General features: G+C 35.2%; 1 long non-coding RNA gene across 1 annotated transcript; it reads right to left on the bottom strand.

The window, feature by feature from the left end:
- Positions 1-1,114: 1,114 nt before the first annotated feature.
- Positions 1,115-18,596, bottom strand: LOC115428609 (uncharacterized). The gene is made up of 3 exons (XR_003936662.1): positions 18,342-18,596; positions 17,573-17,583; positions 1,115-1,125 (listed from the first exon to the last, which is right to left on the bottom strand). It is a non-coding gene; the product is annotated as an uncharacterized LOC115428609 (long non-coding RNA).
- Between the last annotated feature and the right edge of the window lie 531 nt (positions 18,597-19,127).

Consider the following 19,127-nt stretch of genomic DNA (forward strand, 5'->3'; position numbering starts at 1 on the left):
TTGGGCCAAAATTCAAATACTTGTAGTGGTTCAGTGTGTTCCAGTTCATGTTCAACATCATAAATCTCTTACTGATGTACATTCTGAGTGCCGCATTTAGCAAAACAAAACTTTAAAACTTCAAATCCTCTCTTTGTCTTTTTTTGTTATTCCACCCTGTTTTGACCCTAAAACACAAAGTAAAACAACACCACTTAAGAAAAGGAACACAAGCACAGCAAACTTTACAGTAAAAACCTGAAGCAGCCAATCACAACTCTAACACAAAACTATAAACCAGGCTTCAACTATGAATCTTCCTCTGTTGAGCCATGAAGATTCTCAGATATTTGGGGTTCAAGCAGAGCTAAGGTACAGAAGTGAAGCAGCAGGTACAGTCAGAATATCTGCTGACATGTTCTGTATATAACTCTCAAAAAAAGACAATAAAAAAGAACATGAAGGTAACTAGTGTTGAAGATGTCACCCTCAAGCTCAGTAAAATGCCAGACAGTTTCCACACGGAGGGCGACAGAGCAGAATATAGAGCGCACTGACAGACACCGCCCACTTCCCTGAGCCACAAAAAAGAGTCACATCAGTGATTTTCAGAGTCTACACAGACTAATGTAAAAATAAAGTCACACAAACAGCCTTACACAAGCATGAAATGTCAACTAAATCTGCAACTGAACCAAGAGAAATTGATTAATAGGGTTTATTGTAGATATAGTTGGATCTGAGGCTGTTGTAGATTTCCACTGTGCCCACCCACTCCACTGTCCTGAAGGGGGCTTTGTGTTATCACTCAAAGCAGTTTTGTACAGAAATTAATTTCTAGCATAAGAGCTGTTATGAATGAGGACAAATTAAGTCTTCTGGGCACAGTTTGGCAAACTGGGGATAGATGATAAACTGAAATTGCGTCCATGATATGAATTACACAGTGTTATTACTGTGACATCACAAAGTAGAAGTTCACAAAACAAAATTCTACAGCTACACTAAAGCAGTAAACTAACACTGTTACATTATATATGAAGATGTATTGTGCAGTTGTTGTTATATCATCATCCATATCCCAGTAATAAACCAAAATAAAGATAAACACTATTCTCAATTCTTTAACTCCATTAAACTCTTGTTCTGTGGAGGAAATTCAGTACCCATCAGCTGAAAAAAAGTAAAGAAACACAACAGAACACAACAGTGTAACCCTGACCTGTTTGTCTCATGTTCTGTTCTAGTCTGTGTAGTTTATTTGTATAGGTTTTATTACTATTATTATTTTATATTGTTTGCTTTTGCACTATCCTGTTTTTTTTTTCTTTTTTTGCACTATCCTTCCGCATGTATGCTTTTTTTCTTGCACTTTATTCTGTTGCTGCCATGACCATTGAATTTCCCTGTTGTGGGATCAATAAAGTCTAATCTAATCTAATCTAATCTAATTCAATCTAACCTAATCTAACCTAATCTAATCTAACCAAACTAACCTAACCTAATCCAATCTAATCTAGCCTAATCTAATCCAATCTAGTGTAACCTAGTATAATCTAATCTAATCTAACCTAATCTAATCCAATCTAATGTAACCTAGTATGATGTAACCTAATCTAATCTAATCTAATCTAACCTAATCCAATATAATCTATTCTATCCTAATATAATATAATCTAATTTAATATATTCTAATTTAATATGACCTAATATAATCTAACCTAATACAATCTAGTCTAACCTAACCTAATCCACTCTAATGTAACCTTGTATAATGTAACCTAACCTAACCTAATATAATCTTTTCTAACCTAATATAATCTATTCTAATTTAATCTAACCTAATATAATCTAACCTAATACAATCTAATCAAATCAAATTTAACCTAACCTAATATAATCTATTCTAACCTAATCTAATCTAACATAATCTAATTTGACCTAATCTAATATAACCTAATATAATCTAACCTAATTTAATATGATCTAATTTAATCTACCCTAATCTAGTATAACATAATCTAATCTAACCTAATATATTTTCTATTCTATTCTATTCTATTCTATTCTATTCTATTCTATTCTAACCTAACGTAACCTAATCAAAATCTAATTTTATTTATATAGCGCAAAATCATAATAAAAGTTATCTCATGACACTTTACATATATAGTTGGTCAAAACCAGACTCTAATCTAATCTAATCTAATCTAAATCTGCGATATACAGTTTGATGTCAGTTGCCATGAATGAGGATGATCTGGACTTTCCAGATGTCCTCCACCTTACTTAGTGTGTATCTCTGCACCACAGTTTCCATTGACTCCATCTTCTCTCCTAACACTGAACTATCTTTTTTTCCCCAGTTTGTTCAGCCGTCTTGCGTCCTTGTATTTGACACCAACCGAGCAGACAGTAGAACAACCCACTGGCCTCCACCGGCTGGTAGAACATATTCTTAGCCTCATACCATAATTGTCTTTTTGGCTAAATTCTGATATCTTCATCACTTTACTCTCCTAACTGCTACTTTATTTTGTATTATTGGGTGACAATGCTATGAGATGCAACATCTGAGCTTCTGACTCTTTTCCTGTTTCAGTAGAGTCCAATTGTGGTCCTGGGGCCAGTCCATCTTGTTCACACGCACATCAAGATATTTGTGTGCCTGCACCCCCACAGTGAATATTGACTGGCTGAAGAGGGATTTAGATTCTAATCCACCGCCATTTCTTTGGTTGTGGAGGTGCTCAGTACGAGGCAGTTTTTGAGACTCTAGTCACAGAAGGCTTTGGCAAATCCCTGTGCTCCCTTTCCTGTCCATCCCTGACAAATACCATGATACCTGTCAACAGAGAATTTCTGGATGTGTCAGGACTCAGAGTTAAACTTAAATCCACTGAGTACAATTTGAACAGAAAGGGAGCCAGAACAGTCCCCTGTGGAGCCCCAGTGCTACTCATTACAGTCCCAAAGACACAGTTCCATAGACATTATTTATGGTCTTCCTGTCAGGTAGTCTGTGTTTCAGAAAATAAAAAAAGATTCACCTTATCCCTTGGATCTTGTTTTTGAATGGTGCATGGCACCAGTATGAGCCAAACTTCTATTTTGTGGTGATTGGTAATATTTTATAGTTTTATCCATCAGCTGTCTGAGTTACAATCAGTGCTACTGTTAGTATTTCATAAGAATAGGTTAACCCTTTAACCCCTGGCGTGTCTGTTGTAAGCATTTTGAATGTATGGTTTATTTTAAATATTCATGAAAGTTCAACCATTTGCTCAAAACAGAGCAGTGAGTGAGACCGACTCGCTATAAAAATAGACTGTTTTTTTTTTCCTTTTCAGTTTTTTTTTTTTATTGTTGTTTGCGGTGTTGTTGTGATTTTCCTTTTTTTTTTTTTTTTAACTTTGTTTTTACAGAGTTTTGACCGTGTAACTCCTTTTTGGAGTTCAACCAGGGGCCAAAAAGCATCTGGACTGATTTAGAAAAAAAGAGCCACAAAACAAAAACTACTGACCAAAATTCAAATACTTCTTCAGTGTGTTTCCCAGTTCACAGTTCATATTAAATTAGGGATGCACCGATACCACTTTTTTCCCAACCGAGTACGAGTACTTACATTTGAGTACTTGCCGATACCGAGTACCAATACGAGTACTTAATAATGCCATTCCAGTTCTTTGTTCCTTTTGTAAATGTGCTTTATTGTCGTTGTCATTAGTCTGACTGGAAAAAAGTGCTGCTACTGACATTTAATGTGTTGGAATGAGTGTTTCTCAATTAATCCACCAGGGGGCACCGCTCTGAATTAACCACACTGGACAAATACCACGAAGAAGAGGAAAGTTTTTTGAGAAGAAGAAGAAGAAAGTCAGCAATAACAAACATGGAGATGACAGAGGCAACACTAATGTGATACTAATGTTGCAGCGTTTTTGCTATAAAGGTTTAAAAGCTTAGCTTCAGCAGGAAGAGAAAAGAGAAATGAGTGATAAGTTTTGTTTTCACTTCTGTTGGCGGCGGTCTGCACCATACTCCCGCTGGTATTCTCATTCTGTTTATGCATCCACGAGCACCTGGTAAACGGATGGAATATACGCAGAGGACGGACAAAACGCTGCGTCCGTATCTGTCTGTGTCTTTAACGTTACTTGAAGTCAGCGTTACTTTTATCACTGTCATTTATTTTGAAAAATCTCCACACTCTTCACACTCCCCACACATTATTCCTCCTCCTCCTCCACCTGCTGCACTGAACTGTGAATGTCAAACGGCCGTAAGTGGTATTGGAGCATTTGTATTGGATTGCTTTGACGAGTACGAGTACACACACTGAGTATCGGAGCCGATGCCGATACTCGTATCGGTATCGGTGCATCCCTATATTAAACATCCTAAATCTCTTATTGATGTACATTCTAGGGCCTCATTCAGTAAAAACCTGTCAAACTTTAATTCCTCTCTTTGTTTTTTCCTGTTATTCCACCTGTTTTGACCCTAAAACACATAAAAAAGCAAAAACACCTCACAAACCCTGTTTCTTTGAAATAATGTCTCAGGGATTAAAAAGTTCAAGATGATTACTGAACACTTAATTTAAGTTTTGCAAGTTTTTAATGACTTGATGAAAGTTATTTAAGTTCTTCCACTTAGTTACTTTTTGATTAGTTTCCTAACACATATTAGAACTGAACAATAAAGGTGGAAAGTCTTAAAGTATTCATACTAAACCAGGCTGTGCAATCCTCAACTCAGTCAATTGCTAAATTATTCGGCACTAGCGTGTTGACTCATGGCATTCTACTGTTCTAGATGTGGTGGTTTTTATGCTGTTGTGTACTGGTACATGCTGTACTGCATTTGTCCAGCAGTCACTACCAAAGTATTCTGGCCATAGCAATGAGATTATAAGGCTTTTGCATTCCAAAATTACTAATATCTCCCAAAATATTGGTCCTATCAACTTGCTGTTTTCACTAGTCTGTTCCTTGACCAAAAATATATAAGTATGCCAAACTGCAGCAGTCAGCCCTTTCTGGATTTTGTGTGAATGCTGAGACACACAGACATACACATGGAGGCCACTTGGCTTTTATAACATGGACTGGGGTGCTGTGAAGGGAGGTAAACTGGACAAATTAATGGGGCCCAGCATTTCCAGGGGGCCCAGTGAATATAGGTTAGAAGTTGTGAAAATTTCGTTTAAACTCTGGAGTAAAAGAGAGGCGTAGAAGCCAGCAGTCGGACATCCAAAGTTAGATTTAAGTTTCAGTTTCATGCCAGTTGCGCTTGTTTTGACACTTATGAAATGCACCCCTATACAGCCAGGTCCTACACATGTCAAATTTACAGATAATTTATTTTCTGAAGGGCCCACAACATATACGTTCCATGGCCCCAGGATATACAGTAGATAACTAGGAATAAGACTGAAACATTGTGATTTTCAAGAACAAACACCAAAATAAATCTCAACAAAATATTCAGATGTTACCACTTTGCAATCACTGTGTTTTGATTTGTGTAATTTACTGACTACTTTACTAATTTAGTGATATTTAATTAGTTAATGCTGTTACAGTGTATCTAATAATGTGGTGAAACTTACCTGAAGAAAAGGTGATGATCGAACACTGTACACAAACAAAGGTAAACCACAGTATTAAAAATGTTTTAATACAGAGTAGGTTGGTGCAATGATGGAAGAATACGATCATGATGTTTTCCTCATACGTGCAACCATGCTGTTAGTTGGAAGAATATCCTGATAATGCTTGAAGTCTGAAGAAGCGAAAGAGTTCATTAGTTTAACTGTAGAATTTGAACGTATGCTGCATTTGCAAACGATGTGGACGAAGGACACAGAAACGTAAAAATACCAGCCTTCCCATTTAAAGCCACATTCATGGCCATTCGGGTATAGACTTCTGAGTTTATGAGGTTTACTTGAATGCACCGCTAAACCTATTGGTGTTCACTCATTTTGCCTGATAAAGCAATGTAGATTTCAGAGGTCAAGAGGTGAATAGAAATGCATCATGAAGTCCCTGATCAGGTTCGCATTCCAGAGAGCACATAACGAAAAGAAACACTGTCTGCCTATAAATGAAAATAAAACCCATTAGGGACTCAACAGAATTTTTTAGTACATACATTTTCTCAGCACTTTAATTTACAGCCTTTTCAGACTCAAGGTAAATCTACTTGCAAATGGCTCTTTACAGATGTTGCTTTTACTTTTCGGTGAGAAATTGTTAAATCAATTTATATCAAGTACAAATATCATTATCGATACAAATTCTAATGAGATTATTTTATTATCCAACCCTAATTCAGAGGTAGAAGTGGAAGTGCAACTGTATATAATAGGAATTCCTTTTTGATTTGTTACGTCTATAACTAGTTATGTCTCAATATTTGCACATATAAGGTCAAGACTTGATGAACATTTCTCAGAGTACGACATAATTGTTTATCAGCAGCAGCGGTTGTAGTCCATACTGAAAATATGTCCAAACTTTGAGCCGATTACCTAAAATGTTCAGTTGTTGGTTAAACGGGACAGAGAAGCACAGCCAACAACCTGGAGGGGGTGGGGCATGAAGTGGCTCATATGCATTTAAAGGGCCAGCACTCAGAATGACCTTTCTGGTGTCATTACTCAGAAATAGGGTTCAAGATGGACCTGTGGAGTTGAATTAATGAAGATTTCAGACCCAAGCAGAGCATTTACTGTTCATGTAGCGTTTTAAAATGCATAATTCCATTTAAAAACAGCAAAATATCACTCCTTTAAAATTAAGCAGCAGCTACTGAAATGTCACAGTAAATTAACATGGCATTTGGTGCCTGCACAAACAGCAATAGTGAGTAACCAGGATACTTGTATTTATCATGTAAATAGATAACATAGATGATAAATAACGCATATTAAACAGGTTTCCATTGCTGATTTTTACTCACAAGTCTTATTAGAAAATGTTCATGGACATCTTTTGTAAAAGGTTTAATCATTTGTGATTTTTTTTTCCCTCTTTTGAAAGACAATTACCATACGTATCATATTTCCAAATAAATTGTAATGTAGTGACTATTTCTCATTTGACCCACAAAGCCCAGATATATTACTGTAGAAGCCTGCAATAAGCTTATTAGCCTATTCCTTGGCCTCAGCCATTAAAACGATATATAAAAAAACACCATATCAGATGGAAAACATCAACAGAATGGTTTACTTCCTGTCTTCTGTGCGTCGTGGCTATGTGTAGTTTATATACTTGCAACCCATCAATAAAAAAATGTGTAGCTCATTTCTTTTATTCTTTTTTGAAGTATTTTAAAAGTTTCACTCCAATTTCCTTGACCATTTAAAGTAAACATGCCTTTTCTTTACAGATGCTACTGCTAAAGGCCTGTATTCATTTCATTAATAAAAGTAGCTGATGCAAACATCACGTAGGCCTAACCTTTTGACGTGATAATGCTTTTATGTAACTCGTTTCTTACCTCACGGCAACAGCCACAAAGCAATTACTGAGTAGCACTTACAAAGAGCATTTACATTAGGGCTGGTAACATAAATAGTCAATATTTGTTGACGCATTAAGCTTCAAGGACAGTGATGATTTGTCTAGAGTCATTCATAACATCAGAACACTGTTACCTTGATCACTGTTACTGCGGAAGTTGACATCTAATTAACATGCCGCTCGTGTTCGCTGAAGTTTTAGTCACTCACAGTTTTCTAAAGAGGACTTTTTGAGTTAAAGCACGAAGTACGCACAGCAGACAGATACAGAGTTGTACCTTTAGTTCACCAAAGTCAGCCATAATTAACTTAAACTGAACCTCTGGCTCCAACAACACACTGCAGCAGAGGGAAGCTGTAAATCACACTGGTAACTGGCATTGGACAGATGTCTCTTAGGGCACCGGAGGGAGGATAAACATGGCTAATCCTGGACATCCACTACCGGCTTCTGCCCTCTTGGAGAAAAGAGAGTACATCAAAGTTATCCCTCGTCCTCCACTGCTTTCAGACAATATCCTCTGTTAAAACAAAGCGTGTCCACTGCTGACCTTTTGTTTTATGTCATTCCTTGCTGTCACTCAGAATATATTCAGATTATTTCAAGCCTCCGAGGGTAAAGAAGATAGATAGATAGATAGATAGATAGATAGATAGATAGATAGATAGATAGATAGATAGATAGATAGATAGATAGATAGATAGATAGATAGATAGATAGATAGATAGCCACTTGAGGCTGGCTCCTAAACACTAGTCGCATTTCCATTGGACATCTGTGCAAAACTTTACCGATATTTACTAAATGTAGAAAAAAACAGAAGTGCACAAAGTCGTTTTTTCCATTAAATCACAAATGCAATGATTATCACAAGATGACATGAGAAGTCATTCCATAAACATGGCAATGAATGTAAATATCATGTTGATTTAGAATTATATCCATTATTATTATTATTATTATTATTATATATTACCCCTCTATCCCATTCTAAATTAAAAAAAAAAAAAAAAAAGACTCTGTTTCCTGGTGTTGACACATACTGCACCATGTTCCTTTTAAAACTCGTCTTCTTTGCTTGTTTTTTTCGTGACTCTAATTGCGGAAAAAGATCTTTTCATTGCAGTTTTGCATGACATTCTGTTTGTGCTACACCCAAAAAAACCACCTCTTGCCAGCACAAAAACTTTTAATCAAAAAATGAGAGTTTTGGCGAAATTGTCATATTTCCATTAATTAAATTTTTATGTGCAAGTTATATTTGCACAATTTGAGGGTCAATGGAAAAGCGACTGTTGATTGTATGTAAATGGTGGATATAAGAAGTGTCATGGCACTCGTTGGTTCCTGACATTTGGAAGCCTGTAGTTTAATTTGGCCATCACTATGTTGACTTTTTGGAGCTGGAAGTGACCATATTTGGACAAAAGGGGTGAAGGAAGGTGCCAAAGTCGTCTATCAGAGGTCATAAGTGATTTAAAGTTGAAAGCTCAGTGAAAATATGAACTTCATTAAGTACTTCAAACGGACCATCTCTTCATTAAATAAATCTGAGAAGTTTAACTTTTGGCAATTTTGGTCATAATTTGTCATTGACGAGTGGTCATGGGTCCCGAAGCTGGACCAGTTGAGAACCACTGGTTTATAGGAGCAGCTGTAATATGAGTGACTGGTCATGAGGTCTGCCTTTACACTAGATATGAGGGACAACAGCTTGGTGTTCTCTACTGCTATACATTGGGAACGGTTACATGATGGTTTTTAAATCCAATTTATTTTTCCAGAAGAAATTAATCCGGAATTAAAGTACTTTCTCTTTTGTTTACATGGAAATGTTAAACCCAAATAAAGGTTTACATGAGAAACGTTTATTCGGTTCTCGCAGCCCTTCTGTTAGCTTAGCTTAGCATAGTCACTGCATTTCCATGGTCACACGTAGCCAGTTTTTTAAAGGTGATTTGTAGTCTTTTGTAAGTGATTTTCTGAAATCTGATTCTCCTTAATTATTTCTTTAGATCTGTGACTTACTGCACTCATACAATCTTGGGACTGTTGTGTTGACGGAAGTTGGAAAATCTTTTTGTTGGAAGGGATGCATACGCTAAATTAGCTTTGCTTTACCGTTTTAGCTTTGCATTAGTTTTTATTTCCCAAGATTTTATTCCTGCAGTAAGTCACATCGCCATGATTTGAGCCTCAATTTGTGATCATATTGACCCCAGCGGACTAAAGGAATGATTAGGGAGAATTGAATTTCACAAAATCACTCATAAAATACAACAAATCACCTATAAAAGCCTGACGTCTGACCATAGGAATGAAGCGATTATGCTAAGCTAGGCTAAGCTAAGCTAACGGAAGGGCTGCGAGAACAAAGCAGTCGGTGCACTGCAGTGTAAACTGTTTAGCCCACTTATTGAACTCATTAGTGCATGACAAATGAATGAATAAAAAACAGGTGGTGAACTCTTCCTTCAGGGTTTTCCAGGCTGGTAGATCCCATCAGAATAGCCCACTGGAACAGTTTGGTAAGACTAGACTGTATTGCATATTCTTCCGCCAGCGCAGAATGTGTGCATCATTGTGACAGGACAAGACAACGAGCATGTGCAGAATGGAAGGAATAAAGTCCAAACGGAATAAAGGGTTTACATGCCCGAGGACTAATTTAGACCGGATTCAAAAGTGGATTAAACCAGTGACTTTAATCGGGTTGAAATTTAATCCAAACTTTTCTTTTTCAACTGGAATAAGGTGTTTACATGGGCATCTGAAAAAGGATCTAACCTTTAATTTGTTTAAACCAGGAATAAAAGTTGTCATGGAAACGCACAGTATGTTTTAACAGCTGTAAAAACAAAACAAATAAAAAAGTATGAAAATTAGTCTTACATTAACAGCAAGAGTTTGAGACATAACTTGACTAAGACACTAACAATAAATGTACTTCCTGTACAAAGTCTTATAACTAACACGATCTCCCCCGCTAGTCATGACACACTTGATGAAAAGAGGCTTTATCTGCTGCCAGTGACGAAAGAAACTGATTGTAACTGATTGTCCCTGATAAAATTCAATCAGCGCTGTGCCGTGTCGCTCGCTCAAAGAGTAGTCACTGTGTCTGCAGATAAGCAGTTTTCCAAAATGCAAATGAGGGAACAGTGTGAGTGTAAGAAACAGCATTTCTGTTACTGTGATTGTGACGTGATGTGAATTCAGAGCTAATTCAGATACTTGATTGACTTCCTATAACTGTTAAATAAGACAAAGGCTGCTCTCCCCCCCTCAGTGTGAGGTGGGGACAGCCTTAACCCATAAAGACCCAAACATCCACTGGTGACCAAAACCATTTACTGATCTAAAGTCTTTAATACCTGTTGAGCCACTAATCCTATTAATACATGTAAATAATTGGTGTAAATTGCGAGGGTAAGTAGACTCAGAGTTTAGAATTAGACGCAGAGTATGTTGAACCCACTTTCTGGAACAGGCCCCAGATAACCTTTGAATGTAAGGAATAAATACAATAACAAACACACCACTTGGTTTCGTCTGTAGCAGCGTCCTTAGCAACGAGCATAGCAACAGCAGAAAATGTTCCACTGTAACAATTTTATGCCGAGACGTGAAATATTCATCGTAATAACAAACAAACCAAAGATCATTTGCAAGAAATGGATGAATATTGTGAAATTTCAATGTATATGTTTCGCTAGAAATATCACCAAAATGTTTTTTTACGTCCAAACTATCTTGAAATACTACATTTTCCACTGAGAATGAAAGGAGTGACCGTCATGTTTTTATTTTGAGAAGCCTAGCTGCAAGCGGTCACGTGACCCGTCTGCAGGCCAATAGAAAAGAATGGGATAAAAAAAACGTGAACATTTTACAATTTTTAGGCCCTAATTGTGAAACTGATACATTTTGCACTGTGGATAAATGTAGCTATTTCACATTTTGATATGAGACTGGGTTGAAAATGCAGTTTATCTTTTTATGGTCATCAGATATGACCCATTTGGACATTCAGAGGCTCCGTAGTTACCATGGAAACACTGTCATCTTCTACAACATCAATTCACCAGTAAAACCCATGGAGTTGGATCAATGACGGTGGATGGAGAAGCTTGTTTTTGTGTTCAGTTAATGCTATATTTTGCTGAAAAAGTAACTACTTCTTCTGTTTTGTTTTCAGTTGTCATGAACATCTAAATTGAATATAGGAAAATACATGATTTACAGTGAAACATGCAAAACACAAAGGATGATGTTAGAAAAAATGGTAATATATCATTTAGGAAAGGCTAAATAGAGAAAAAAAACAATTTGGGAACTGGCACAAAAGTAGCATTCTATTTTTGATGTAATAACCCTCAACTTTTAACTTGAGCTTTTATGAAGATCTACATGATCAGTAAATTAGATATAGGAAAATACCTGCTTTTTCACTTACAAACACACAATACAGAAGATAATATTATAATGAATGGTGATAAATTACTTGAGAAAGGTTAAATAGAGAACTGCAGGAAAAATAGCTCTATGGGTTAAACTGGATAATGCTGAACAATGTTTAACAATCTTTTTTTCCCTCAAGTTCTGTTTTAGGTTTAATTTAACTCCTTAAAGTAATATTATGATCATAATAGCTAATTCATGCAGCACTTTTACTACATAGGCTAATTACTAAGTGGCATACAGTTAGAAAGTCGTGACACCAGGTCAAGGCCAATCAGTTGATTGTGTCACCTCTTAACACTGAAATGGTAATCATCTTCCATTGTAAGTATTTGACACTCAGTGTGGGAAGGACTGAGTGATTAGGTGAACTGCAGAGAGATGACATTCCAAATGCAGATACTCAAAGGTTTGGCTGAGTGAAACATTTTATAGGTTCTGTAGGTTTAGAAGTCCTTCCCATGGAATGTAACTTTAAAAAATATCTGAACAGAAGTCAGTGGTGAGAGACAAATACTTCTCTGATCCTGTCTGATTTGTACAACCAACACATATGATGTTTGTCCCTTGAAAATACTATTTTATAGGTGAAGAAGGTGACAATTTGTGTTAAAGATAGTAAACTAAAATTTAGTTTGGTGTGAAATGGGTAACAACAAAATGGTTATTACTTCAGCATATTTTACCTCTATCTTTGAGAGTTTGGTGGAACATTTTTTATTGGCTAAAATGCCGACACATCTGGTCATATTGACACCACTACGACGTCCTCTCTAACAGTTATGATGATGTCATTTACATTACTTTTAGGTGTGTAGTCTTTCTATTTGTATATTTTCAGTCAGATACTTTAACAGCTTTACCACAAACTTTGACGTACTTGACTAGGAAAATTATCTTCTTAACTGAAATGATCACATGTGTAATTGATTCAAATGGATCAAAAATTACTTATCTCTTTCCATTTACTGTGATTTTTTTAATGTGTGTCCATGTGTATGTGTGGGTTCTCTCCGGGCACTCCGGCTTCCTCCCACCATCCAAAGACATGCACTAACAGGTTAATTGGTTAATCTAAATTGCCCATAGGTGTGAATGTGAGAGTGATTGTTTTGTCTCTATATGTTCAGCCCTGCGATGAACTGCCGACTTGTCCAGGGTGTACCCCGCCTTCGCCCCTATGTAGCTGGGATAGGCTCCAAGCGACCCCTGTGACCCTAGTGAGGATAAAGCAGGTTCAGAAAATGAATGAATGAATGAATGAATATGTATGTGTATATGTGTATTTAGTCTTTTAGATTAGATTAGATTAGATTAAACTGTAGTATCATTGCACATGTACAAGTACAAGACAACAAAATACATTAAATATATATATATATATATAAATATATTAATGTTTAAAAAAAAAAAAATTATTATTATTATTATTATAACCTTTGTTTAACAAGGAAAAAAGCTCACTAAAATTGCAAAGTCTACACTACAAAATCTTTCTGTATGTATGCGTGTGTTTTATTTATTATTTATTATTTGATTGATTGATTGATTAAAATCTTTTTTCAGGAGTGTCCTGGCCAATACAGTGGCAGTACAAGCAGAAGTTACACAAAATAGAAATCACAGTCATACATCCACACTAAAAATATACATAAAACACAATAAAGTCAGTTCTAAAACCATACATAAAACACTAAAATAAAAACATAAATATAAAACACCACCATTATTTTAAAAGGTACTTCAAGTAAAACAGTGTTCCTTAAAAGCATCTCAAAGCAGAACCTGATTCAATCAATTAGTAAAACATCCAGATGTATCCTTTTCCCATTCATTTAGAATAACTTTGAATGTATTTGAAGAAACCATTTCTTTCAGTTTAACCAGAACTGTGCACAGTAAAAAAAAAAAAAAAAACTTGTAAAAAAAAAGGGTAATATTTCGGCAGCAGGGGTGCCGAAAAAATACTGTAAAATAATGGAAAAATAACCATTTCATAAAAATATGGTAATTTTCCATAATTAAAATACAGTTTTTTGCCTTAACTTTACATGAGATTTTGCATTTTTTCTTTTTTTGACTTTTTAATGGTTAATGAAGAATATTTACATGTATTAAAACAATCAAATTATATCTATCTATCTATCTATCTATCTATCTATCTATCTATCTATCTATCTATCTATCTATCTATCTATCTATCTATCTATCTATCTATCTATCTATCTATCTATCTATCTATCTATCTATCTATCTATCTATCTATCTATCTATCTATCTATCTATCTATCTATCTATCTATCTATCTATCTTTTTCAATGAGACTAAGTTGTACAATCAACTGATAAAAACTGTATTTGGACAGTTTATCAGTGCTTATACATGTATTATATATTCAACATTTTTGTCGTGAAACCTCCCGTAATTACACAAGATATTTGTCAATTAACAAACGAGTCTTGCTAAACTTACAGAACAAATACTTCTTTTACGGTTAATTGTCAGTAATTTCAGCTTCTTTTATTTATTTTATTTTTTTATAGTATTAAACTTTAAATTAACAGGTTAATCTCATAAACAGAAAATAAATATTTGTGAAATTACGATACATTTGCAAATGTATTTTAACTGTATTTTTCTGTGAGAAACAAAAAAAATTCTTGTAAAAAATGGAAATTTTCAGGTTATTCACAGTTACAGTTTTTTCATGTTATTTTACATTTGACATGTAAAATCACAGTCTGTTTTTGTCATTTCATTGATATTTTCCTGTATCTCAAAAATACAGGAAAAATCTGTAAAATAAACAGTGAAAATTCTGTTAAATTACAGTTTTGTTTTGTTTTTTTACAGTGTGGTAAACATCAAGTCTAGAACATACAGTATCTATGATAAGGCAGGACTACAGACATGTAAACAGGTGGATGTGCTGTGAAGATAATATACAGATGAACGTATGAACATATATGCAGTTGGTAGTTTGATACTGAAGCTGTGAACACATTGAACTCATGAAGAAAAACAAAAACTGCTGAATCTAGCCAATAAGATCTAAGATTCCTTATGTAGTCAACTGAAATAATAGTGAACAGTAGAGATCGACCAATGTGGGTTTTTCAGGACTGATACCGATACCGATTATTAGTAGTCAGAGGAGGCCGATAACCGATATTTGGAGCCGATAATCATTTGCAGTAAAAGTGTAAAAATTGGCGTAAAAAATTTTGAATAACGCAAACACTGAACTTTGTTTAAATGCCTAAAGCATGTTTATTTAATCAAACAAATAGAAAATAATAGCTCCAGAAGTGCATGGATTTCCTAGACTCAGAAGCATCTCTTATAAAGTTGAATAAAAGCTTAAATAAATAGCTCCCTGAAAATTTATTGACTTTAATTATATGTGCATTCACAGAATTACTTATAAATCTCCTCTCACATGGTCAAGGTTCTTAGAGTTCCCCCAACTTCACCATTAACGATGTTAAAATGTCAAGTGTGTTGGCATATATCTGATATAAAGGGCAAATGTGTCCTAGAAGGTCAAAGTGACACAGCTTAAATAACAGATGACACCCAACAATGTCAGAAAAACCTCCAATAACCTTTGTCTAACTGGTGGTATCTGCGGATCAGAGTAGCTGTTGACAGTTAGGCTTGGTTGGGTGTCTAACCATCCACACTGTGGCCCCGCTGAGATGAGCTCAGGGGGAAAAATAAAAAACAGCAAATAGCAGGAGCTCATTTTATCTAGTTCATCCCATAAACATAACTCACTTCCTCTGAATAAAAGGATTTACAGGCAAATCTCTGTTAAAAGGTTTCAGCTCTATTTAGATTAGATTAGATAAGACTTTATTGCAGCAACAGAATAAAGTGCAAGAAAAAAGTGTACAAGCATAAGGATAGTGCAAAAAAACAAAACAAAAAAAAAACAAGGGAGTGTAAAGCAAACAATATAAAATAAAAAAACAAGTGGTTCCAGGCACAACAAACCCCGCCCCTCACATGTATTGTAACTTATTTTGGTGTCGATCCAGCTGATGTCATCATGTCTATGCATGTGCTGATGTCAGCATATCAACTGCCTCTATATATGTGCCAAGTTTGATGTAAATTGAAACAAAATTGATGTTTTCTAGACTTTTGAAATTTAGCCCATTATAATAAAACGGGAAAAAAAACAAGATTTTAAAAATTCATAGGTTTTTTTTGGGAACTTTGACCCATTTTCCCCAAAATGTAACTACATCTATTCTGGGTCACTGCCAATGTATAAACCCAATTTGTTATGAATTCAACCAACAGTTTTACTGCTACAGACATTTGAAATTTTGCCCATTATAAGTAAATGGGTAAAACAGTTATTTTAAGAAATCATAAAAAATTATAACCTTGACCTACCTTTCCCAAAATGTAATCAGATCTATTCTGGGTCATTGCCAATCTATAAACCTAATTTGGTATGAATTCAACCAATAGTTTTGGTGCTAGAGTGTTAACAAACAAACAAAGAAAACAAACTAGAAAAGAACTTGAAAAGCGCAGACCTCCACCAAGGCAGACCCCCTCCTCCCAATCACCACCACAATGTAATCATCGGTTCCTTGTGCCAGTATCAACATTTCCTGAACATTTCATCAAAATCTGTCCATAACTTTTTGAATTATCTTGCCAACAGTCAAACACACAGACAAACAAACAGACAAACTCTGATGAAAACATAACCTCCACCGTTCCTTGACGGAGGTAAAAAAAACAAACAAACAATACCTCTTGTCTCCCCTTTAGGGGGTGGGGTAATAATTTGTGGGACAGTATGACAGAATGGCATAATATGTACACAAAGAATTTTGCTCCGAAGATGTAAACAGACTACTTAAGTAGTGGAACACAAACACAGATGGGAAAATGGGAGAAAAAACAGGCTTCCTCAGGCTCCTGCTGCAGTCTGAATACCTGCTGGAATCTGAGGGGTTTTCATCTCAGTAAGCAGCTTGTTCCACTTCACTGCCACTGAGTTAAGAGGAGATGACTTTCTTTTTCTTCCCTGTGTCATACCTGCAAAATAACAGTAATGAAAAGTGCAATGGGAATCATTGCTAGAATGATGTAGCCTACACTATCAGGTTTAGCGGAATAAAGTCCTTTGGTATTTATCTTTGTGTAAGCTGGAGTAGGGTACAAACAAATAAAGACTCAAGTATCAGAAAAGTAATACTCTTCAACCTTCCTTCTTACACGAGAGAGAGAGAGAGAGAGAGAGAGAGAGGACATAAATCTTCTAAACTCCGTCGTAAGAGTTTCAAAATTATGCAGACAGTTCTTGAATAATTTAATTGAAACATAAACCAGTGATGCAGCAGATTTGTGGGTGTATCTGGTCAGGCTATTTTAATTTGGTATTAAATGTAACAGCACTAACATAAACAGCCGGACTCTAAAGGCATTAGGCTACATCTTACACACCATAGAACTCTGGATATAAGCCATCAACAGAGAAAAAGCAATGTCATTTTCCATAGTCAGTGTTTTACCTTCAGTAGATAGGAGACATACACAGCACAATAAGTACTGAATAAATCAAAGACTATAACGTACAATTAAACTGACATTTAGTTTATGTCCTTATGCTGCACTGACCTAAACAGGCTTTGTTTATTTAACTTATCCTGAGCTGGACAGAGGAGATTAACCCTTTCATGCATAGTGGTCACTACAGTGGACAGTTATTCTCCAGCTGTTCTCTTGTATATTCATGGGTTTTGTTGTTTTAGTTCCATATTAGCCAACACAGTGGATACTTATGCATCATCTCAAACACTGACACTATGCTTTTCTATTGACCCTCAAATTGGGTGAATATAACTTGTGCATTAAAATTTACCAAACGGAAAAACAATAATTTCACCAAAACTTTCAAGGTTTTTGCGCTGGCAAGAGGTGGTTTTTCTGGTGTAGCGCAATTGGTATATCACGCAAAACATCAATGGAAAGACCATTTTCCGCAACTAGAGTCACATGGATAAAAAAAAAAACAAAAAAACAAAAGCATATGTTGACGGATGTTATAACAAGCGAAGAAGAGTTTTAAAAGAAACGTGTCGTATGTGTGGACACACCAGGAAACTGTATCAATTTTGAATTCAATACGAGATAGAAGGGTTATATATAATAATAATAATAATAATAATAATAATAATAATAATAATAATAATGAATATATCTGTAAATCAACACATTATTTACATTCTTTGCCATGTTTATGGAATGACTTCTACAAACAGACGGCTTGTGATGGAGTAAACACCAAAGTTGTTCACTGTGTGGGAAGTGATTCAGGTGTGTAATCACAGAAAGACTAACAGATTTTGCGCTGGCAAGAGGTGGTTTTTCTGGTGTAGCGCAATTCGTATATCACGCAAAACATCAGTGGAAAGACCTTTTTCCGCAACTAGAGTCACATGGATAAAAAAAACAAAACAAAAGCGGATTTTGACGGACGTTATCACAAGCGAAGAAGAAGAGTTTTAAAAGAAACGTGTCGTATGTGTGGACACACCAGGAAACTGAATCAATTTTTAATTTAATACGAGATAGAAGGGTTATATATAATAATAATAATATTAATAATAATGAATATATCTGTAAATCAACACATTATTTACATTCTTCGCCATGTTTATGGAATGACATCTTTTGTCATCTCAAGATAATAAATAAACAAATCATCGCATTTGTGATTTTGTGGATAAACCGACATTACACACTTCTGATTTTTCGACATTTAGTAAATATCGGTAAAGTTTTACGCATATGTCCAGTGGAAAAGCGACTATTCATACAATTACTGTAACTTTGCTGTTCTTGATAAACCTGATCTGCACAAACATGTTTGAGTGTTAATTAATTGCTAGACTGTAATTAACAGTTTTCTTAAACAAATGTTTTTTTTGGTTTTTTTTTGGCATATTATGTCCATAATTTGAGTAATAACTAGTATGAGAGTATGTTAAAATATGAGAAAAAAAATCAGATTAGCTGCATTAAAAATGATTTTATTTCCTAGTTTTCACACAGTATATCACTTTCTGATATCATGTTTTAAATACATGTTTCTTTGCTTCAAAAATTCAAGGTGAGTGGACATTT

The sequence above is a fragment of the Sphaeramia orbicularis genome, chromosome 11 (assembly GCF_902148855.1).
Source record: "Sphaeramia orbicularis chromosome 11, fSphaOr1.1, whole genome shotgun sequence".
Classification (NCBI taxonomy): Eukaryota; Metazoa; Chordata; class Actinopteri; order Kurtiformes; family Apogonidae; genus Sphaeramia; species Sphaeramia orbicularis.